Below are 25,118 nucleotides of genomic sequence, written 5' to 3' on the forward strand. Positions count from 1 at the left end.
AGAAGTGGAGTAAATTTATTCCACTAATCAGGAATGTCGAGAAGCAGATGCAAGATTCAAACTGCTGTATCCAGCTATCTTCAGAATATTCTTTCCTGGAGGGACAAAATCATTTTTTGATGCAGAACACACTAAGGAGGAAATACAAAAGTTTGTCCAACAAAAAGCAATCTGTGAAACTGGAGATTCTGCTGCTTGCTCTTCTGGTAATAAAGACCACAGAGAGACTGAGCCAGTGAAACCTTTTCCAGTGTTTCAACAGAAAATGCTTGAGAGACAGAAAAAAAGCATAAGAGTTGACTAGAAGAACCAAGAGTATATTGGAAAGGAAGCAGAGTTGACTAGAAGAACCAAGAGTATATTGGAAAGGAAGCAGAGACTTGATTTGTGAGATGGAAAGAAACAGGAAACTGACAAATAAATGTGGGATTATACAGCATTATAAAGCCTTAATTATATTTGTGAAACGGCCTAACAAGAAAGCCTGGAAATACTGGACTTTGACTTTGTTAAAATTGTAGGAGACTCTAAAGCATATGCCCTACTTCGTGTCATTAATGTTTGGAGGAACACTTAAGGAGCGGGGAAGTGGAAAGAAAGAGTTAACTAAGTAAAACAAACTTTTGTTTGTAGCAGTAACATTTTGAATAGTGCGCAATTATCTGCATACTATAAAGTAAAACTTTCTTAACTATTTTCAAGTATAAAGGGGATACTAAATTAATCGGGTACTGCTGTTTTTCCTTCTTTTCGCTTTCTCCTTGTTCAGTTTTAAAAACAGTAGGCACCGCAATGCAAAAAAATAAATAAAGATTGAAAGAATATGACAAGAAAAAAAAATATGTGCTTTTTCTCAATCTTGCATCGGGGATGACTGGATTGAGGCTCTTGGCTTTATCTAGCAACAAGTCTTAAGAGAAAGCAAATAAATAAAAAAAGATAATCAAATATAATAAATCCCTCCTCTAGCTAAGACATACATAAGTAAATACTTATAGAAGCAACCCTGTATCTGGTTCTCATGTCTCCATGGAAGCAAACTGATACAGAGCAATAAAAACAGAATACGTCTTTCGTTTAATGGCTTTCTTTCAATTGCTAGGAGATAATGTTTTCTGAAAGCATTCAAATGTTTGCTAATTCTGGGAGACCAATAAAGACAAAACCAGACAACATTCAGTAGATGCACAGGTTGTACCATGTGTCTGAGCATGGATAACCTTCCTATTATTTTAACCAAAGTCTGTAAGTGTGGCTCTCAGTTTGTGACAACTGTTCCTATTAGAAAGGTAAAACATCAATATTTGAAGATGTACATAGATTTGGGTCCAACTAAGTTAATAGGTTTACTGAGGTGCATTTGTTTTTTGTTTGAAGGTTTTCAATAAAACAAAGTTTTGTAAGATGTGACGGACTCAAATGGATATGACAAGAAACAACCGTACAAAAGGTCAACCTGCCAAACTAGTGTGCATGTAATACAGCAGCTAGAACTAGATAGTTGAAAAAAACTGTTGCAAATAAAGGGTGAGAATAATAACTTTTTAACATAATGGGTCTTTCAATACATTTAAATGTTAATGGTCTCATAGATGTATACAAAAAAGAAAGAGTAGTGAACTACATTAAAAATATAGAGTACAAATAGCTATGCTACAGGAGACACATTTGGAAAGATCTGAACATGTGAATTTAATGAGCAAAGGTTTTCAGGATGGTTATTCAGTGGGATACCTGGACAAAGGCAAAGAGGAGTACTTGTATTAATTGCAAGAGGAGCTCCAATAGTGACAGAAGAGAATAAAAAAGATAAAAATGGTAGATATGTAGTACTAAGGGGCTACAAGCAAGGGAGGAGGATTACACTGGCATTTATATTCCACCTAAAACTGCTACAGATTAAGAAAATTCTGGGAGAAATCAGTTTTCAGCAGGGAATATTACTTGTAGGTGGGGACTGGAATTTAATTTGCAGCAGGGAAGATGCATCGGGGGGGGGGGCAGAAGGGAAAATACAACAAAGGAGGGTAGATTTAATTTATCAAAACATTTGGTATGGAAGATGTGAATTTAGTAGTAGGAGTTTGGAGTGAATTTACATATTATTCCCCAAGATACAAAAACTGGGCAAGGCTAGGCAGAACTTACACTTCAGAGGAACACATGCATTTAATTGAAAGTTTTACTATGCATCCGCAGTAACTATTTCATATCACGCACCAATAATAACTAAAATAAAAATGAGACACTGGTGGTTTCCCACCTTAATTGTTGAAAAGAGAGGGATTTAAGGAATGGGTAGTGGAAATTGTTCCAGAGTTATTAATGAAGACAGAAATTTCTTCTGAAAATATAGCTAGGGAGTGAGGTAAAATTAAAGTGGAGTTTAAAAATAGGTTGGAAATGAGAGAGAGTTAAGAAGCAAAAGAATACTTGCATTATAGAAGGAATGTCACAGAAAAAGTGGAACAATTGCAGAGTGCTAAGCAGAAGATAAAGGATTACACCTCAATAATATGCATGAGCTTGGAAAGACCGCTGTTAAGCGACTGTCTTTTGATAATGCCTGAGCACAAAAACGTTTAGTGCAACAACTCAGGCAAAAGAAAGAAGGGTTGTCACCAAGCTTAGGGAGCCTATAACAAGGAAGAAAACAAGAGATCCTGCAGAGGTACTAGAAATATTTAGGAAATTTTATAAAAATGTATATAAATCTAAGAAATATGGAAATCAAGAAAAAGTACAAATGGAAATGTTTATTGAAATCTAAATATGTCAAGGTTAGAGGTAAATGAGGCTCAATTACTAATAGTTAGGATTGGAGAAGATGAGATAAAAATGGTGATGTATAGCCCATCACCAGGAAAGTCCCTGGGAATAGATGGTATTCTTGTGGAAGTTTGTAAGCTAGGAGGGAAAAAAATGAAATATCTGGAAGGTTTTGTTTAATAGTAATTTAAGAGGAGGAGGAGAAGCAACAACTTCCAGGAAAAAAGCTGTGGAAGCTTTAACACCTAAAGAGAGTAAGGCCCATCAGATCCAACTTCATACAGGCCCACTTCAATCCTAAACTATGATTATAAAGTATTTATGTCTAGAATTGCTAAATGAATGGCAAAGGTGATACCAAAAATCGACAGACATGGATCAACGTGGTTTCGTGGAAGGGAAGCAAACATTGGACAACATTAACAGAACATTAATTATCTAGAGGGAAGCAGAATGTAAGAAAATAGCACTGTTATTGGTGGGTCCTGATGCAGAGAAAGCATTTGACAGAGTAAGCTGGGAGTTTATGAGCAGGGCAATGGAAGCATTTGCATTCCCCGATAATATTAATAAGGCTGATTAGGAGAATGTATGAGGGATCTACGGTGAAAATTAAAGTCGGCGGGTTCCTCTCTGATAATTTTTCTTTGAGCAGATGAACCAGGCAGGGATATCCTCTTTCCCATTTGTTATTTGCACTATATTTAGAACCACTGGCAAAGAAGATAAGAGACTCAAAAATTCAAGAATAAATTTGTATGGTAGTCAAGAAAAGCTGTCTCGATTTGGAGATGTTATTTTATACCTGATAAAACTTGAAAAGGACATTTCAGTGTTGTAGAACACTTCAAGGCAGTTAAATCTTTTAGGGATACAAAATTAATGAAGCTAAAACAAAAGGCAATGGCTGTAAATTATGTACCCACACATGAACTGGTTCAGCAATATCCATATTTATAGGGACATGATAAAATGAAGTACTAAGAAGTATGCATTTGAAAGGATTATGATGTGGCAGCTAAGGATACGTGGGAAGAGACTAAAAAGAGAATACAAAAACTGAGAAATTGGAAGCTCTGTTATATGGATATGTATAGCAAGATACAAGCAGTTAAATGTTTTTATTCCCTTTAGTTTTATACACAAGTCAGGCATAATTTTATCAACCAGAGGAGAAGTTGTGGATAGCAGTTAATAAAGAGCTGCAGAATTTTATCTGGGACGGGAAGACTGCAAGAGTCAAGTGGGATAAGATGATTTTTGCAGTTGAACAAGGCAGTTTGGGATAACCAATCTGAAGGGGTATTTCAGAGCTACACAGGTAAGGCTCCTATACACAGCACTAGCAGGAACCTATAATTCAAAGTGCAAAGGGATGATGATGAAACGGGGGGGGGGGGGCTCAAGAAACAAGGAGAGACCAGGATTTGGATGTAGATCCTTAAGGAGAATGATAACCATGCAGAATATTACATTTATAAAGTAGCAGAAAGTATTCTAAGAACTAAGACAACACCGAAATGGAGAATGGGGATTCTGCAGATAGGGATGACTGCTGTTAGGAATACAGACAATAGGTAAGAGGGGGCTGAAATTTATTGGAGAAAAATGGTAAAACAACCAAAGTATTGGGAGCACATAATTAGACAGGGAAAGGTAATAGAACAGAAGAGGCCAATAATTTATTTGGACTACACAACAGAGACTGCCTTCCCTAGCAAGGACTGATAGAGTATAAGCAAAGAGAAAGAAGTAGGGGAATTCTAAGCGAAACACCAGCAGTGGTACAGTTTATAGTAGAAACTAGAACAGAAGCTGCTGTTAAAAAAAGGAATAATTAATGCAGCATACAAAATATTTCACGTTAGCTATAAGCATAAATCCGGGGAGTTTAGAAAGGATTGGGAAGAGACTGGATAAGAAATTCACAAAGAAGCAATGGGGAGATATGTGTATGTCTCCCAAATATGCAACAAAGTCTAGAAGATTTAGGATCTTGAAGTGTTTACATTGGTATTTTCATACCAAAGTAGACTCCAAAGAATTTTTCCTCAGGTAGACAGCAAATGTTGGAGGTGTGATGGGGAGGAAACAGGTAACTGGGAAAAAGAAGTTATATCTTACCATAACATTCCATCTGTGTTGTTCATCTTCTTTCAATCATCACTGATGGGTCCGGTTCTGAGCCATCGGAACAGAGTCGGCCTTTTACCAAGCTCACGCCAGCCAAAGAAACTCTCGAGCCAAGTCTCTACCCAGAATGCCCTTCTCCCTGTTACCTTGGATCGAGTTTGCTACAGAAAAGGAAGTAAAGCCGAGGCCACTTCGGCGCAACTACCCTAGGGCACCACTTAGACCCAAAGCATCCCCTAGGAGCCTCTGGAGGGGGAAGGAGGGTGGGAAGTGATGAACGAAAGATGATGAACAACACAGCTGGAACGTTATGGTAAGACATAACTTCTTTATCTGATGTTGTTCATCTTCTTTCCATTCATCACTGATGGGACAGAATCCCAAGCTACCTTGAGGTCCATGAGCGGCCCTTATTGAAGAGCATTCCTGAGTACCACCGAGGCGAAGGCAGCTCTCCCTCTGGAGACCAAGTCCAATTTGTAATGATTTATAAAGGTATGAGGCTTAGCCCAAGTAGCTGCTATACAGATGTCATCCATGGGAGCCCTGGAATGGAAAGCTACAGAAATTGCCACTGATCTAGTGGAGTGAGCATTAACTTTTGGCATAGGTTCATTACTGAGGGAATAAATGAAACATATGCAGTCCCTTGGAAGCAGCCTCTCCCATTCTGGGGCCAGAAAAGGAGATGAAAAGCTTCAGATTTATGGATAGATTTGGTCCTGTCTAGATAAAATCTCAATTGTCTATATACATCTAAAGAGTGGAGGCAGTACTCTCCTCTACTGGCAAAATTCAGAAAGAACACTGGTAGGTCAATGGTCTGGTTGATGGAGAATTCAGAAACAACTTTGGGGAGAAAGGATGGATTCGTCCGGAGTGATACTCTTGTCTTTATGAAAGACCAGATAGGGCCTCTTGATACACAATGCCTGCAGCTCTGAGACTCTTCTGGCAGATGTGGTGGCTACCAAGAACAAGGATTTCCAAGACAAAAACTTTAGATCTCACTTCACACAACAGGTTCAAAAGGTTTCTGAGTCAAGGACTGGAGGACTAGAGACTAGAGTGAAGTTCCATGGTTCCACGGGCTGTCTGACAGGGAAACTAATATGAGAAGTCCCCTTGAGAAAAGCCTTGCAAATGTGTAGAGAGAAGACAGGTGCCATCTATACCATTGTGGAAACTGCCACCAAATGTACTCGTACGGTACAGGCAGAAGCTCCATTATCAAAAAACTTAGCCAGATATTGAAGCACTGCAGTAACTGGAGCCGAATACAGGTCCAGCATGTTATGTTTGGACCAGATGGAGAATCTTTTCCATTTATCCTGATATAGTCTTCTGGTGGATGATTTATGAGAGGCCAAAATGATACCTCGAACAGGCGAGGAGAGGTTAGCTTGCCTGGCTACTAGTGGAAGTGGAGAAACCAAGCTGTCAGCTTGAGACTGGACAGATTTGGGTGGCTTAACCTTTGGGGGTGAGTAATCAGATCTGGTAGAGAGTCCAGAATCCAAGGAGGGTATACTAGTTGAGGCCGAAGGAAGGGGAACCAAACTTGTCGAGGCTAGAATGGGGCTATGAGGATCACCTTGCATCTCAACCGAAGAGCTTTCATTAGAAACTGTTGGATCAGCGGGATGGGAGGATAAGCGTAAAGAAGTCCTGTGGGCCAGTCATGGATCAGAGGGTCCTCGGCGACTCCCCCTCTGGGGGAAGTAGGGCGAAATAGCTGCTGCACTTGGTGTTTGATGGGGAGGCGAAAAGATCACAGCATGGCTGGCCCCAGTGGCTGAAGACTGCTGATGCCACCTCGGGGTTGAGGGACCACTCATGAGGCATGAGGATGCATCTGCACAGTATGTCTGCAATCACACTGAAGCTCCTTGGGATATGCGTTGCTATCAGAAAGTGGTTGGAAGCTAACACCCACTGCCAAATTCTCAAGGCTTCTCAACATAGGTGGTAAGATTTGGTCCCTCCTTGTTTGCTGATATACCAGACCACTGACATATTGTCCGACTGAACTGCAATTGTCCTGGAAGGGAGAGCTGAATAGAAGGCCTGCAATGCTAACAGCACAGCTCTCAGTTCCAGAACACTGATATGCAGGTGGGCCTTTGAGGTGGACCATGTGCCTTGGACAGTCTTTCCCGTGGAAATGGCCCCCCCACCCAATCAGGGAAGCATCCATGGTCACAATGGCTGTGAGCTGAGGAGGTTGAAATGGACGACTCCAAAGATCTACATCTGGCCTCATCCACCAAAGCAGGTCCTGTTTGCAGGAGCTGGTTATTCAAATCTGGTAATTGAGGGGGTGATAGTTTGGGAACCACTGAAACAGAACGAGCCACTGCAGAATAGGTAAGCTTTGCTAGAGGCACTATTGGGATTGACACTGCCATAGAACCTAGGGCCTGCAGAACTTCCCTTGCAGAGACTGTAGTTTGAGAGAGTATCACCCAGTGTTGAATCCTCAAATCGATGGAGTCTGTGACTTGGTAGTGATGCTAGACAGGACTGAGTATTGAACACTGCTCCAATTAACTTATTTGTTGTGTAGGGGGGTAAGGTTTGATTTCTCCCAATATATCGTTATACCCAACAATTTTGCCAGAGAGAGAGAGAGTATAATGCAGTGCTGTTACCAGAAGATGCTTGGTGGGGGCGGTAAGGAGCCAGTCATACAGATATGAAAACACCCGGAATCCTTTTAGTCTCAAGTGAGCTGTTACCACTGCCATGCATTTCATGAACACTCTGGAGGCTGTAGAGAGGTTGAACAGCAGGGTATGGAATTGATAATGACTGGCTCCTAACCAGAAGCAAAGCAGACTCCTGGAGCATTTGCCCATCTTGATGTGGTAATACGCATCCCAGAGGTCTACAGACCATATCCAATCACCTTCTCTTAAAAAGGGGAGAATGGACTGAACCGTGACCATCCGGAATTTGGTTTGGGTGACAGACTTTTTTAATTTGCTGAGATCCAAAATGGGTCTCCAGACCCTGTCTTTTTTGGCACCAAAAAGAATCTCGAGCAAAATCCGGATCCACGCTGTTCTGCTGGGGACAGGTTGGATGACTCTTTTTTGAGACAGCTTTGTAATTTCCGAAGCTGCTTCTTCCTTTGACTGGATGGAACATTGGGAAGTTTCCATGAAAATTTTGGAAGACAAGAAAGGGGAATGGTGTAACCTCTGGTGATAATGCTATACACCTAACGATCGGTGGTGATAGATTGTCAGGCAGCTTGGTGCAGAGAGAAACAACCCCCGACTGCTTCCATGGGCAAGCAAGTGGGCTGCTCCTCAGGAGCGCTGATTAGGCTGACCAGGGAAAGAGTCCCTGGAGCCTTGGATACGAGGAACCCCTCTGCCTCAATAGGGGCTTCTTCCAGAATTGTTACCCCCTCTGCCTCTGGGAGTATCATCACCACATGCGGAATGGAAGGGACCCTGAGATTTCTCATGCCACATTTTTACACTCCTCTGATTCCTGGAGAACGTACATTGAGGGTTGGAAAACCGTAGGCCTATGGCAGACAGAGTTTTTCCATCTTGCTCGCACCTGGCTAGCGTGTTCACTCTGGAGCCAAAAAAGGGATGAAGCTTCGATGGGAGCATTCAGAAAGGAAGACTTGAACGGATCTGCGAGGTCACAAATGCGCATCCAGGCATGATGCCTCAATGCCCGAACCCGCTGCTCTAGCCACCCCTTCGGTCATATTCAACAGCAACCTCATGGAGGAGTTGGATATTGATTCCAGAGTTGAGAGCTGTGAGGCTACTTTGTCCCTGACCTTGTCAGACAACTGTCCTGTGAGTGTCCCAGAGAGTTCAGAAATCAAGTCCCTCTGAAGCCTCGTAAAATGTCTCAAATAATTCGGGGACCGTACAGCGAAGGTTCCTGAAGCAAAAACACGCTTCCCAATTCTGTCCACCGCCCGGGACTCCCTGTTGGGTGGGTGGACAGTGGCACTTTCCTCAGCCAAGTCCTTTTTCATGGCCGCCACTGCCACCACAGCATCAACTGGTAACCCCTTTGGACCAATGCGGGTTCTCCTCAGGAGGGGAGAAAATTTAGTCTGGTCTCCTGAAGGGTTCTTCCAAGTGCGCTGCACAACGAGCTGGACAAACTCATCAGCAGGTGGGGTTACCCAAGAGGTAGAAGGCCGGGTGCGAAAAGCCTGCAGGAACATGGACTCCTCAAATGAAAGGTTGGGGGACGTCCAGTCACCTCTCTGCTTTAACATTTCCAGGATGTCTCCCGAAGGAGACATCATCAGGAGGTGACCGTGGGGACCCCTCACCATCATTGTAATCTATGTCTTCTGTTAAGGACTCCTCGGGTGAGTCCATGTGCTTTGTATTGCACGTCTTCTTTTGAGGGGGCTCCTCAGTGGGGGTCTCTGATGAGAATTCCGAAGAGTGGATACCCTGAACAGAGGTGTCCTGCGGCTTTTCTGCCCGGTGTCCCAGGGGGTGGTCTGTGACAGCTGTTGCTCAGGGGGTGAAAACTGGGGTTCTGACATTAAAGGAGTGCTGCCAGAAGCAAGAGCCCTCTCCATTGTATGGAAGGCAGGCTCGCCCTTAGAGGGATGGGAGCCCAGAACCAAGAAAGACAACCTCGGGACCAGGATTCACACCCCTCTCTACCGAACCTGCCCCCACAGATGGAGCCTCAAGCAGGATCGGTGTGGATGCGGTTATCGGCGTACAGGATGGAACCGAGGAGAGAGGCGTCTCCATACCCCGGGCCGACGTGCCCATCCCCCAATCCCCAGATTGAGGAAGGACTGGTTCAGCAGGAACCAAAGACCAAAGGGGCAAACTCAGAGCCGGAGTGAGATGCACTGAAGGCACCGAGGTGATGTGTTCCAAGAAGGATGCCAGAGCAGAAGGCTTCGGAACAGAGGTGGTCGAAGGAGTGTAAGATGGAGTCCGTGGATAAGACAACCCAAGTCTTGCAGGTGGATGGGTCTTGGAAAATGAGGGAATCCCCCTGGCTACCAGCAGCTGGTTTACAAGATGAAATAAAAAAGAATCCAACCACAAGAGAAGGCGAAAAAGCTTTATGTACAAGCGCTTTTGTCTGAATGAGACTTCATCAGATACATGAAAACACAGGTGCTACAAAAGACTTGTATAATAACTCATAATCATCCAATTAAACTTTTAAAGAAACATGTTACAATATGCACAAAAACCATATATAAATATATAATGGAAGTGAAATTATGTCTAAAAACTGTAAGACAGAAACAAAAAAGAAACATGAATAAAACGTAAATCATGACTAAAATAAACAGTTTCAAACCCTAGCAGCTTTAGCTAGCAGGACTGGTTTGATACTGACATATTCATTAAGACCAGGTTGAATACTGGCACTCAACCCAAGTTGCCACTTCAATTCTTTATTTAATAAAATATTTTTACAATCACCCCCTCTGGCATTATTCCTAACAACTTCAATAATGCCAAATTTGAAACCAGAAAAGAAAACACAAACCTCTGAATGTTTAAACAGTGCACTACTGTCCTTGCCTGTCCTGGTGTCATACAGGTGTTCATATATTCTGTCTCTAAATGCTCTCTCGGTTTTTCCTACATAAAAAGCAGGACAACCACCACAGACAGCTAAATAGACTATCATTTTAGTTCTGCAGTTACCTTTGCAAAATCTAACAAAACTGTTTAACCCATTCTTTAATCTAATATGTGGATCTCTAAAAATGTGGGGACATTGGCAGCAACTACCACACGGAAAAGTATTTTTGTTATTTATGAATTGAACACTATTATCAATCTGTTCAAAACTTTTTTTAAAATTCCTACCTGTCCTAAAAGTGAATGTAGGTTTAGGTCCTACTACTTCAAAAAGGTCTTTATTACTTTTCAACACACACCAATTAGAACTAATAATATTGGTGAAAATATCAGAAAATGCTGTAAACTCTGTAATACTTTTCCGTGTGGTAGCTGCTCCCAATGTCCCCACATTTTTAGAGATCCACATATTAGATTAAAGAATGGGTTAAACAGTTTTGTTAGATTTTGCAAAGGTAACTGCAGAACTAAAATGATAGTCTATTTAGCTGTCTGTGGTGGTTGTCCTGCTTTTTATGTAGGAAAAACCGAGAGAGCATTTAAGAGACAGAATACATGAACTCCTGTATGACATCAGGACAGGCAAGGACAGTAGTGCACTGTTTAAACATTCAGAGGTTTGTGTTTCCTTTTCTGGTATTAAATTTGGCATTACTGAAGTTGTTAGGAATAATGCCAGACGGGGTGATTGTAAAAATATTTTATTAAATAAAGAACTGAAGTGGCAACTTAGGTTGAGGGCCAGTATTCAACCTGGTCTTAATGAATATGTCAGAATCAAACCAGTCCTGCTAGCTAAAGCTGCTAGGGTTTGAAACGGTTTATTTTAGTCATGACTTACTTTTTATTCATGTTTCTTTTTTGTTTCTGTCTTACAGTTTTTAGACATAATTTTACTTCCATTATATATTTATATATGGTTTTTGTGCATATTGTAACATGTTTCTTTAAAAGTTTAATTGGATGATTTATGAGTTATTATACAAGTCTTTTGTAGCACCTGTGTTTTTATGTATCTGATGAAGTCTCATTCAGACGAAAGCGCTTGTACATAAAGCTTTTTCGCCTTCTCTTGTGGTTGGATTCTTTTTTATTTCATTGTTCTGGTTTTTCGTTTTTTGAGCTTTTTGATTTACAAGATGCACCATGTTGTGTTCCGAAAGGCTCCTGGTGGATCTAGGTGATACTCTAGACAGAGAGTCAGGAAGTTCAAGGAAGGGGCTATACGCTTGTCCCAGAAATGGAACTACAGAAGGGGAGTATCGGGTCTGTGGTGCAAGGTCTGCCAGCACCAAAAACTCCAATTTCGAGACCAGAAGTAAAGGGGTCAAGTCCAGTGAGGTCAGTACAATGCTCGGTGCCGAAGTGGGACTCTGAGCCAACGAAACAGTCGGTTCCAAGGAAACTATGGTGTAGTCGAAGGTGTGCCCTGAGCCGAAATGGCTACAGGTGCTGAAGTTGAAATAGGGGAAGTAAGATCTATGATCGGTGCCGGAGGCAGAACCAGTGCCGTAACAGGCACCGGTATCGAAGGTTTTAAGATGGTCAGAGCCGAAGGAGCCAAAGAGGCAGATTTATACTCCAAAGATAACTTTGGGACCTTTGCTTTCCCGGGCTGGCTCTGATCACCCGATGGTGAGGAAGGAACATAGTGGGATCTCTTTTTATCCTTAGAAGGAGGGGTTGAGACCTCCATCGCAGAAATGGCCTCGGAGAAGGGAGACTTGAGTAACCCTTTCAGAATAAGTTTATTTTTGCGCTCATTAAGAGTGCGTTGACTGAAACTTTAGCAAATATCACACGGAGGCTCCACCAAAATGTGAGGTACTTCCACACAGTATACACACTCATCATGAGAATCAGTGTTAGGTAACTTGCCCTTACATGAAGTACAATGCTTAAAACCTGAAGTACCCTTCTTATCCGACATCTTGATAGACAAGTACACCACAGGCCAGTAGTATAATCCAACTATAATGAAGTCAACTCCGTTCTAAAAGTCAAAGCATAACAATACACTGTATGTAGAAAAAGGGAAGAGAAACACCTGAATAAGAGACAATCTAGGAGGATAAACAGGAGAGACAATACCAACTATGGCATTGAATAAATACCACAAAGGTAAGGGAGGAAAGGCCATACCAACAATGGTACTTGAAAGTTTACCAACGGTAACAACAGGTAGAGGGAAAATAACAAGGTTAAGTAGAAGGAAAGACACTAGAAATACTAATCGCTTAATAAAATACAAAGATAACCAGAAATATTCACACAAATATCAAAAAAGATTCATTTAGCCAAGAGCTCGGCTGAAACGCAGCTTTACGTCTACTCGGCAAATGAGATCTGGGATAACAGGGAGGAGGGCTTTCTGGGTAGAGACTTAGCTCAAGAGTTATTTTGGCTGGTGCGAGCTTGGTAAAAGGGACCCATCAGTGATGAATGGAAAGAAGATTAACAACATCAGATCATATTTTCTGGGAGTGAAATGAGTTGCCAGACTTTAAAGATTCTTTGCAGACAACTCTGTCAGAGATACTGGGTGTACAAATTGGTGCAACTAAGGAAATAATTTTTTTGAGCTATGATATAGAATCGGAATTGCCTAGACATAGTAAGGCCTTGCTGAGTCGAATTATGGTGACTGCTAAAAAAGCAATTACTAGAAAATGAAAATCAAAGTCTAAACCAACCTTACTAGTAGTAGTGAATACAGTAACTGAGGTAAAACAACTGAAATTGGATCTTTAGAAGGGTAGGAACAAATTACATAGAAAAAAATGGGAACTGTGGAAACAATACATGCAGACGAGGAACAAGATTTACTTATTCACTGTCATTTCATTACCAGGAAAGTCCAACTAGGTAGAAGCCCATTTTCAGCAGAGGCCAGGGAAGAAAAGCTCCAAATTATTACAAAACATTTTAACAATAATAATTCTACAATCTTCAAAAATAAAACAAAAACATCTACAGTTTAAACAAATATAACAAATTAGAAACAATGTAAAACATTGGTTAAAATCAATGCAAGACATATGACAATCATTTAATATTTAGAGACATTTTGGACAGTTTGTAGAGAAATTAAAGGTAAATCAGTTTAATACAAACAGGAATAGCAATATTAAGTGAGGGAAAATGGAAATCAAAAGAAGGCAGGATCTGAATGAGCTATTAATGTTTGACTGACAATGACTGGATAGATTACAAGTGATGTACAATGTCTGCATCTACAATTATGTCAACATGGTTTGTGATGTAGAATGTTTACAGCTAACATTATGTCAATATGATTTGTTTTCATCTATGCAAATCTATGACTGACATGATAAACGAGAAACATGTATTAAAAAAAAAAAATCAGTGGCAAATTGTGAACGAGTGCGTCTCGGGGTGTCTCCCCCTTTGGAGGGGATCAGGGTGAAGTAGTTGCTGCATTTGGCATTCAGAGGGGTGGCAAACAGCTTGCAGCAAGGCTGATCCCCATCTACGATAAATCTGTTCCGCAATGTGTGGATTCAGAGACCACTCCTGAGGCATCGGAATCGCCCTGCTGAGCCTGTCGGCTGTCATGTTGGCTTTCCCCGGAATGTGCGTTGCAACCAGGAAACGTTGGAAAGACACTGCTTACTCCCACACTCGAAGAGCCTCTCAGCAAAGGGGATAAGATTTGGTCCCTCCTTGTTTATGTACTATACCACAGACATATTGTCCAAGCAAATCGCAATCGTCCCTAGAGGGAGAAAGCTGTGACGTGCTTGCAACACCAGAAGCACTGCTCTCATCTCCACGACGTTGATATGCAAATGAGCCTCGTGTTCCTGCCACGTGCCTTGGACTGTTCTCTCTAGATAATGCCCCCCACCCTATTTAGGAGGCATCCATGGTCACAGGGGAAGACAGAACAAATGGTCTGCCTGTGGTCAGATGGCTGGACTGGGTCCACCAGCAAAGATCCTGTTTGCACAATTATGTTATCAGGACTGGGTGAGAAAGAGGTAGTTGCTGCAGTGACCACTGGGCAAAAATAACCACTGCAGAACCCTCATGTGCAGTCTGGCTAATGGAAAGTACAGTTGTGTACCTACCATAAATGTAGATGTTCGAGTGAATTCACTGTTGCAGTCATTACACTTGGGTTATCCTGCTGGCAGGCTACCCGCAGTCGGCCCGAATTCCAAAGTCCTGGTCCGGCGTCGGTTGCTGTCACCTCTTCCCTGAGGTCAGTGTGCCAGGGGTATAAAAGATGCAGCCGACGCCATTTTCTTCAGTTTTTCTTGCCCCAGATGTCAGGTGCCCCCAAAAGGGTAGGCTGTAAAAATTATGATCATAAAAAAAGCATGCACATAACCTTCATCTACAAGCAAATACACCACATAGGTTGTATAGAACAGAGAGGTACAGATAAGACCCAGCAAAGAAAAAGGGGGATGGTGGGAGGGTAACCTGGACTGCAACAGTGAAATACACTCGAACATCTACATTTATGGTAGGTACACAACTGTACTATGTTCATCGTGTTTCACTGTAGCAGTCATTACACTTGGGTTGAATCCCAAAGCTGAGGTTGGGTGGCAGGGCCTAAATAGAGTTTGGAGTGGCTATGAAGCCCTGCAGAACTGCAGTGGCAAAGCCTGCTCTGGATTTAGAGTAGAGAGGTAAATGGTAGTGCTTTGCAACAGTGTGCACTGAAGTCCATGTTGCAGCCTCCAAAATATCCTTGGTTGGCACTCCTCTGAGGAAGGCTGCTGAAGTGGCTGCTGCTCTGGTAGAATGTGGCCTAATGCCCTTGGGCACTGATTTGCCATGTTGTGAACAGCAGAAACGAATGCAGTGGCCTATCCATTTTCAAATAGTCTGCTTTGAAATGGCTTTTCCTTGGGAACCTGCAGCATATGCCACTACGAGTTGCTCAGTCTTTCTGAAGGCTTTTGTCTTGTCCAAGTAAAAGCGTAGCTGTCTGTGTATGTCCAAAGTATGCAGAAGTCTCTCCCCCTCATTCTCTGGGTTTGGACAAAAGGTAGGCAAATGTATGGTTTGGTTAAGAACCACTCTGGACACTACCTTAGGCATAAATGTCAGGCTTGTCCTTAGAGAAACCCTGTCCTGATGGAAAATAATAAAAGGTTCCACAGCCATTAGTGCCTGCAACTCTGAGACTCTTCTTGCTGAAGTTATTGCTAGGAGAAGAGCTGTTTTCCATGACAAGTATTTTATCTCTGCTGTATTGGCTGGTTCAAAAGGAGGCAGTGTGAGATTTTCCAAGACAAAATTGAGGTCCCATGTAGGTACTGGAGCTCTCCTTGGAGGTCTTATGTTTTTGACCCCTCCGAGAAACTGTCTTAGCAGTGGATGAGAAAAAATAGGTGGGTCGGTATTGTAATGAGCTGAAATGGCAGAGGTATGGATCTTAATTGATGAGAAGGATAGGCTTTTGTCCAGCATCTCAGTTACGTATTGCAAAATCTGAGGAATATTTGGTACAAGCATCCATCCAAGCACAGAATCTCTTCCATTTTTCTGCATAAGATTTTCTGGTGCTGGGCCTCCTGGTCTCCAAAATAACATCCATAACTGCTTTAGATAGAGGTGTTTTCTGAATGATTACATTATCCACCATGCAGCCAGATTTAGGGTTCTGATTTGGCTGTGCAGGATCTGATTGTTCTGTTGGGTCAGCAAATGAGGTATTAGAGGCAATGTCCAGGCTGGGCCTTGAGACAAGCTCTTTAGGATTGGGTACCAGTGCTGGCGTGGCCAGTCTGGGGCAATCAGTATCATTTTTGGCTTCTCTTGTCTGACCTTTAGGAGTACCTTGGAGAAGAGAGGCAGAGGAGGGAAGGCATATACTGCAAGGGCTTTCCAGCTGAATGAAAGGGCGTCCACTTTCCATGCTTGCCTGTGATAAGTCCGAGTGCAGAATCTCTGTAGCTGGCAGTTGTGAGGGAAGGCGAATAGATCTATGTTTGGGCATCCCCATTTCCCTGTTATCATGTTGAAGATTTGTGGATCTAGTTTCCATTCGTGAGGATCCATGAGGTTTCTGCTTAGTTCATCTGCCAAAGTATTTGTCTTTCCTGGCAGTAATTGTGCTTGCAGATGTACTTGACAAGTCCGTGCTGTGTTCCACAAAGTCATGGCTTGCCTGCAGAGGGGGTAGGAATGTGTGCCCCCTTGCTTGTTTATGTACCACATGACTGTAGTATTGCCAGTCTTTATCAGTAGTTGTCCTGGATGAAATAGGTCCTTGAAAGCTGTCAGGGCATTTTGTACAGCTAGCATCTCTTTTTGATTGATATGAAGATGCATTTGGTTTGTGGGCCATGTGCCCTGAATACATTTTCCTGCCATGTGCGCCCCCCCCCCCAGGCATAATCTGATGCATATGTTGTTAGTGTCTGCCTGGCAGTGGGTAATGTGAATGGCTGTCCCTTGTTGTGGTGACAGGCCTGTGCCCACCATTGAAATTCCTGTTGCAGGCAGGGAATGAGAGTAACTACTGTTTTCAGGCTGTGGCAATGTTGAGTCCAAACACTTTTTAGATACCATTGCAGTTTCCTCATATGCAGTCTTGCATATGGAATTAGTAGAATGCAGGATGCCATGTAGCCCAGAGCCTGCAGAATTTTTCTTGCAGATAACTGGGTCTTTGTTGCCATGTCTCTGAAGTAAGAAGTCACATGCCTTTGTTTGTTTGGCGTGAAATAAGCCATCTGGGCAGTTGTATTTAAGCTTGCACCCAGGAATATTATCTCTTTAGAGGGTAGTAGTTTTGATTTATTTTCGTTTACTGTGTACCCTAGGCAAATTAGTAATCTTTTTACAAACGCCAGATGCTGTACTAGAATATCTTTGTTCTTTGCTTGAATAAGGCAGTCGTACAAATAGGGATATATTTGAATTCCTCTTTGTCTGCAAAATGCAATTACTGGTGCCAGGCATTTTGTGAAGGCCCTGGGCGCAGCAGATAAGCCAAAGGGCAGTGCAGGGAATTGGTAGTGCATTGAGCCAGCTATGAATCTGAGATATCTTCTGCAAGACTGTCTGATTGGGACATGCAGGTATGCCTCTTTGAGGACCAAAGTTACAAGCCAAGCCTTCTTGTCCAGCATGGGCAGAAGCTGCTGTAGAGTCAACATTTTGAATTTTGGGATGTCCAGAAAGGTATTTAGAATAGACAGGTCCAGAATTGGTATCCAGGCTTTGTCCTTTCTTGGTACTAAGAAAAGTCTTGAGTAAAATCCTTGTCCCTGCTCTTGTGGCACTGGCTGAATAGCCCCAATGTCCATGAGAGATGAAACTTGTTTTTGTGCCTCTTGCCATTGATTGCATGGCAGGTCTGGCATACCCTTTGCCTTTGGAAGGGTGTGAAAGTGGAACCTGTAGCCCTGAGAGACTATATTTAAAACACATCTGTCCTGGGTGATCTTGTGCCAGTTATGTGAAAAAAGTCCTAGCTTTCCCCCTAAGGGTGCTGCCAAAAATAAAAAGTGCTTGGCATTGGCAGCGGGAAGTGTTGGGACTGTTTTCTATAAGGCTGAGATTTGTCTTCTCTGCTTTTGGAGGTAGAAGCCCCCCATTGTTTGGGCCTGTATGAGCCCTGGGGCTGTTGCCTGCCTCTAGCGCGTCTGAATCTGCCTCTTTGTGGTCTGACACTGGAAAGGACCACTTCTTAGAGGGCCAGTTCCTGCTAAATCTGGGTGGCTGTACCTGTAAGAAATCCTTTACTCTCTGCATAGATTTTGCCTTATCCTTTATTTTCTTCAACACCTCTTCTGCCTTAACACCAAACAAAGTATCATGCTGTAAAGAGGCATCCAATAATTTTGCCTTAACATGATCAGGCAGATTCTGTTCCTTTAACCAAGCATGCCTTCTAATAACAGAACCTGTAACAGCAGCCCTGCACGAGGCTTCCAGTGAATCATAGCCACATTGCAAAGTATGTTTTCCCACTTGTTCAGCTGCATGCAATAAATCCTGCAAAACTTTGTTCTCAGAACATTCAGAATTTGTCAACATTTTTTGTTTTAACAAAGACATTAAGTATTGCTGATATTTGAGTATATGAAACTGACAATTTAAAGCCCTTACAGCCAAGGTAGCAGAAGTGTAAACTTTTTTCCCCCGCCTGTCCAAGGCCCTAGAATCTCTATCGGAGGGGACATGCTTTTTGGCAGAAGCAGCCTTGACCCCTTTGGGACCCTGTGAGATAGTTTCTGGGTCAGCAGCAGGGTTTTTGTAAAGAAATTTATGGGAGTCTGGGACCGTGTAGTATCTGTCCGGCTTAACAGGGGCAGGAGGTAAAGAGTCTGGAGACAGGCCGGACTCTGAAAAAACATCATCTACTATGTCTAGAACAGGGGGAATTGCAAGAGGTCTGTGCTGAGGAAGTAAAAGAAAGTCTCTAAGTCTTTTCTTAGAATCGGAGTAATCCTGGCTCTCCCAATGGAAATGCTCCCTCGTGGTATGCAGGGTTTCCCCAAATGAATAGTCCTCAGGAGGAGAAGCTGAAGGAATAGAATCTTCAGCATCAGAATCCCCATAGGGAGGAACACAATATCCCTGATCAGAAGAGGAATCAGAGGAAATGGAAACCTGATCAGAGGATTCATATTCAGTGTCTTGCCTAGGCCTCTTATCAGGAGGGGGATGGGAACCCCTGATCAAAGTAATTAGGTCTTAGGCCATTCTGAGCATATGTTTCTTAGACATAGAAGTCTGTCCTGGAAAATGCTGTACTGGTTTCCTTGTCTTTAAAACTGTTTTAGACTTTGTCTTGGATGCTGAAGTAGGCTTTATATAAAGTTGTGTAGGTCTGAAGACACCCTCAGAAGCAGATGCCTGCTCAGCGGCTCCGGACTCATCTGAGGGATTAATTTCCGAAGGGCCAATACCTTGAGTATCCAGAGGCCTAGCTGTCTCCACGTGGGAGTCGGAGGCGGCCTGTGGCTCTGAGGTAGCGGGAGTCAGGGGCTGCGAAAGCGCCTCACAGAGCACTGGCGACTAGCCTAGAAGAGGCTTCGTCATTGGTTTTTGACCTAGGATGCTTGTCCTTGTCTTTATCCTTGCTTTTTTTTATGAATTGCAGTCATTGGTTGTTCCGATGGCATTATGTAGTTAAACCTTCTGCCAAAATAATGAAAAGCGAAATCGTACCAATGCTTAATAATGCGTTGGTTAAATCTAGCACAAAACCGACAACTAGCAACGTCGTGGTCAGGGCCTAGGCAAGGAATACAGTAAGAGTGGAAATCCTTATGAGGTATTTGCTTCCCACAAGAAATACAATTGTTAACTTTTTCTGACATCGGTCTGGAGCAAAAAAAAAAAAAGTTTCCCCAACGGGGTACTTAGCTTTATTGAAGACTTCAGATCTGAAATTCGATTTCGAAAATCTCAGGAGTCGGCCGACCGGCACTTGCGAACTGCTTTTGCTTCGAGCACCGCACGGCAAGAAAGACTGAAGAAAACGGCGTCTGCTGCATCTTTTATACCCCTGGCGCACTGACGTCAGGGAAGAGGCGACAGCAACCGACGCTGGACCAGGACTTTGGAATTCGGGCCGAGTGCGGGTAGCCTGCCAGCAGGATAACCCAAGTGTAATGACTGCAACAGTGAAACACGATGAACATCTAATGTTATCGTAAATGAGACTAATACTATCGTAGAGGGCATCGTCCCTAACAATTTCAGTACTGTCTTTGCTTTTGCCTTCCGCTGTGGAAGTAGACTCCAAATTTGTTGCCTGAGATTCTGGACTCTCTATGGGGAGGTAAGCCCTCGTTGTGACGGTATTTATTTTGGCGCCAATGAAATTCACATGCTGAGAGGGTGACGATGCAGATTTTTGCCAGTTTACTGTAATGCCTAGCTGCAAGCAAGTCATAATGGTGGCATCCCTGGCCTGTAACAGTAGATGTCTGGTGGTGGCATTCAGGAGCCAGTCCTCCAGGTACAGAAACACTTGGAATCCAAGGCATTTCAAGTGAGCCGTTATCACTGCCATGCATTTGGTGAACATGGCACCTGGAGGCTGTGGTGAGACCAAAGGGCAGGGCACGAAACTGGTAATGACTGGGCCACAGGTGGAAGCGTAAGTGACTCCTTGATGCTCTGTACATTTTGATGTGGTAGTATGCATCTTGGAAATCTATGGAACACATCCAAACGTCTTTCCCGAACGGGAGTATCGACTGTAACGTGACTATTCGGAACTTGGACTTCTCTACAGATTCGTTCAACTTGCTGAGATCCAAGATGGGTCTCAAGTCCCCTGTTCATTTTGGCACCAAAAAGAATCTGGAGTAAGTCCCTAATCCTACTTGGTCTGTGGGAATGGGTTGGATGACTCTTTTCGAGCAACTTTTGGATTTCTGAAGTTGCTGAAGCCCTGTGTTTGGGTGGAACATCCGGGATTCTTCTGATCCGAGGAGGAGGGAAAGAGAAGGGAATACAGTATCCTCTGGTATTTTTATCCTTTGCACCCACTTGTCTTGAGTGATAACATGCCAGGCTTCTGGGTACAAGCATATACGCCCCCAGACTGGCTCCAGAGATGCACAGTCGGACCTCCTTTCAGGAGCGCTGGTAGAGACTTCCACAAAAGGAATCGCGGTCGCCCTGATTCTGCAGGCCTCCCCTGCCTCTACAGTGACGTCTACCTTTATTTCCTCCTCCTCCTCCTCTGCATCTGAAGAAGGAATCACCCTGTGCATCCTGGAAAAACCTCTGTGACTTCTTGAACCACATCTTTCCACCCCTCTGCCCTTTGGGATAGGGTCTACATGGAACAAAAAATGGACTCCCACAGCAGACAGGGTTTTCCCTTCCTGTTCGCACCTGGTAAGTGTGTCCTTTACCTTAGGTTCAAACAACAAGGATCCATCAAAGGGGGCGTTGGTAAATGCAGACTTAAAGGCCCCTGCAAAATTACACAAGTGCATCCAGGAGTGTCTTCTAAGAGAAACTCCCGAACCCGCTGCATAAGATATCAGCTTCAAGGAGGAGTTGACAATAGAATTTAAGGTAGACACCTGTGCGTTAAGCTTATCAGACACCGCTTCAGATACGTTACCTTTGAGAGCATCTCCCAGCTCTTTCAGGTCTCTCTGGATCCTAGTGAAATGAGACAGGTAATTCAGTGATCTGAGTGTAAAAGCCGCTGAAGAAAAGATATGCTTCCTGTATCTATCCATCGTTTGAGACTCTTTTTTCAGTAGATGGACAGTGGAGGAAGTTTAAGCAAGTTCCTTTTTGGTGACTGCTGCCACCACCATTGCATCTATTGGCATGCCTTTGGTGAGAAAATCTTTGTCCTGAGGTGCTGATAAGAATTTATTAGGTCTTCTAGGAACTGGTTCCACAGTATCAGGAGATTCCCACACCTTTTGACTCACTAGATCGATCGTCGAAAAGTGGAGATACCAAAGAGGTGGAAGGTTGAGACCCGAAAGCCTTCATGTACACTGACTCCTCATCAGAAGGGGAGGTGGTGGGCCAGCCGCCCCTCTGTTTCAGGATCTCAAGGATATCTGCGAAGGAGATGACTTGGAGGACCCTTCTGACTCCTCGAGGTCAGTGTCTGATGTAATGGACTCATCGGGGGAGTCAACATGCTTCCTCTTTCAAGTTTTTTCCAAGGGAGCTCCTCAGAAGGATATTCTGGGGAGATCTCGAAGACTGGGGACTACTCATGGGGGGTTCCTGAGGCTGCGAGTCTCTGCTGTGTTGGATGAGAAAAGGTGCTGAGACTGAGGTCGGCACTTTAGGGGGAAGAGTGTCGGTGCCCCTAGTTGGAACTGACTTGGACAGAACACTCCTCATCAGCTCGAAGGCTGACCCTCCTGGCTCTGAGGACACCTCCTGCTCTGAAGGTGCAGAGGCAGTCCTCGGTACCGTGGAGATAGTGCTTAGGCTTGGGTGAGTTTGGACCCCACGTCTGTCTCAGAGCCTGAGAGGCAAGCTTTGAACCGAAAAAGTTCGGGTCCAAACGTCCCTCTTGGGCCCGACAGGAGAGCTTAGGACCCTAGACCCCACGGACTGCACCGAAGGGGTCAGAGCGGATATCAGAACCGAGAGACCAACCAAGGTAGCTGGAACCGACCTTTCCAGAGCAAGTGGCACCGACATCTCTGGCTCTGACGTGCCAGAGTGGCTTGGAGGAGGAACAGTGACGGGGTGTACAGGATCAGTAGGCTCCAGAACCGACTAAGATGGAGCCAAAAGTAAATTTGCCAGCACCGATGTCTCGAGGAGTCTGCAAACTACTCTCTCAACGTCCTCATCAGAAAGGCACCTTGAGGACCTGGAGGATAAAGTGGGAGACCTAAACCGCTGAAAAATAAGTTATCTGAGTGTCAGAGAAACCGGACGAAGTTCAGCTGACCGGCTCAGAGACACAGACTCAGTTATCGGCTCCATAACCCTTGGAATCGAAACTGATTGTTCCACATCAATAACCTCTGTCGGCACCAAAACCAGTGGAGCTGAAGAGGAATTAGTCGATTTGGCAATTTTCTCAGGCAGCTCCAACACCAAGTGAGTGGGAGACCGCCTTTTTGTAGGTTTAACTTTGTCTTTTTTAGAAGATGGAGACTTGGAACTAGAAGAGGAAGAAGAAGCCAATTTTTCCTCAAAAGAATGCTTTAAGAGGCCTTTCAATATAAGTTTGTTCTTTCTCTGAAGGACTCAAGGACTAAAAGCATGGCAAAAGGAGCAAGATTCCTGAAGGTGAATAGCACCTAAGCAGTATACGCAAATAGTATGCCCATCTGTCAGGGACATTTTTTGGGTGAAGTTGGTACATTTTTTAAATCCAGAAGGCTTGTGGTCTATGAATCTTTAGACATATCAGACACGAAAATACAGTTAACAATGTAAGAAACAGAAAGCAGGAACTACCTCTAATTCAAACGGTTAGCCCTGAAGAAACAACAGATAGTTAGACAGAGGACTTGGTCCTCTAACTTATGCGGGCTTAGCCCTGGGAAGGAAGAGCACGAGAGACAGACAGAGGACTAGGTCCTCTAACTTTAACAGGCCTAGCCCTTGGTGAAAAAAGCTTAGAAAGGAGAGAAACATAATTAGGCAAGCCCAAGTTGCAAACAAAACCAATAGCGATGCAGGGATACACAACAACAGGCCTACGGGAGAATGGCCAATAAAAACAGCAGAGCAAACAATGCCACACAAGATCTAAAACAGACATCAGACAGTAAACGAATACTAAGTACGTTGAATAAAACTCTTTTAAAACTTATAAATTGAGTAACAATTGGAAAAAAAGTTCATTTAGCCATGGCCAAGAAGAAGCACATCTGAGCTCAACGAGCAGCAAACGAGATCTGGGATATGTCAGCAGTGCATGATGGGATACCTCCTTGCCACGAGCCAACCAGAAGACTTTGAGCTAGAGAACTGCCGAGTCACAGCAGAGGTTCAGCTCCGAACCCAAATATAAGAATGAAGGCGAGATAGGACTACAGAACATTTCTTCCTCAGGAAGACAAGCAAATGCTAGAGATATGATGAAAAAGAAATCCTGGGAACATGTATGTTTTTTGAGGGAGGAGGGAGAATAATAAGGCAGATTTTAAACATTACTCTGTCAAAAACGTTGAAGGAAATAGCTGGAATTACAGAAATAATTCTCCTGAAGTGGGACACAGAATCAAAATTGCCTAAACACAGTAAAAAAAATACTAAAAAATATAAATCAAAATCTATACCAATCGTAACTGAAATGCTAAATACTGTAAAGGAGACAGTTTCATAGTTTAGTACTAGGCTATCTGCCCTGGGGCATTTGTAAGCCTAGCCGTAGTGATGTGGCTTTCGCCACCCCATGAAATGGTACAAAAATGCACAGAATAGATTTAGAATACTGTGCCTCTGCCTAGTAGTGACACAGTGAAGGTCCCCTTATATAATAGAATTAGTTTACTGTGCCCCTGTCTAGTAGTGACACAGATGTGACCCCTGGGGTAAACTTACGATCGCCCATCCACTCATCAAGATTTCTCTTGAAGAGAGTTAGTGAGGGGCTCTGCCTAACATGAACTGGGATTCTGTTCCAGAGCATGGGAAGCCTCTGGGTTATGAATCTATCCTTCCAGCATGTCCTATTCATATTTGTGCCGAGGTTTAAATCTTTAGCTCTCGTGGTTCTGATGGATTTGGATTTCTTGAGGTGGAGCATGTCCAGGAGTTCCTGATTGGACATGGCCTTGTACGTCAGGCACATATCACCTCTGAGCAGGCGGTATGCTACTGAATAGAGCTGGAGTTTCTTTAGTCTGGCAGAATAAGACATATGTTTGAGACCCTTGATCCTCTTGGTGAGGTACTTTTGTGGTCTCTCCAGCTGTTGCAAATGCCGGGTGAGGTACATACCAAATGGGGCATTGTACTCAATCATGGGTCTGATGAGGGAGGAGTATAGGGGTACAATGACATCCTTGGATCTGGATGGATCTGGATGTGAATCCCTTCATGATAAGGTGTGCAAGATAGAATTAGTGGTGTGATCTTTAGAAAAGGGAAGGAGCAAATTACTTAGAAATAAATGGAATTTGTGAGAACAATACACGCAGAATAATG

The sequence above is a fragment of the Protopterus annectens genome, chromosome 7.part0 (genome assembly GCF_019279795.1).
Source record: "Protopterus annectens isolate FY-2018-M chromosome 7.part0, PAN1.0, whole genome shotgun sequence".
NCBI lineage: Eukaryota > Metazoa > Chordata > Ceratodontiformes > Protopteridae > Protopterus > Protopterus annectens.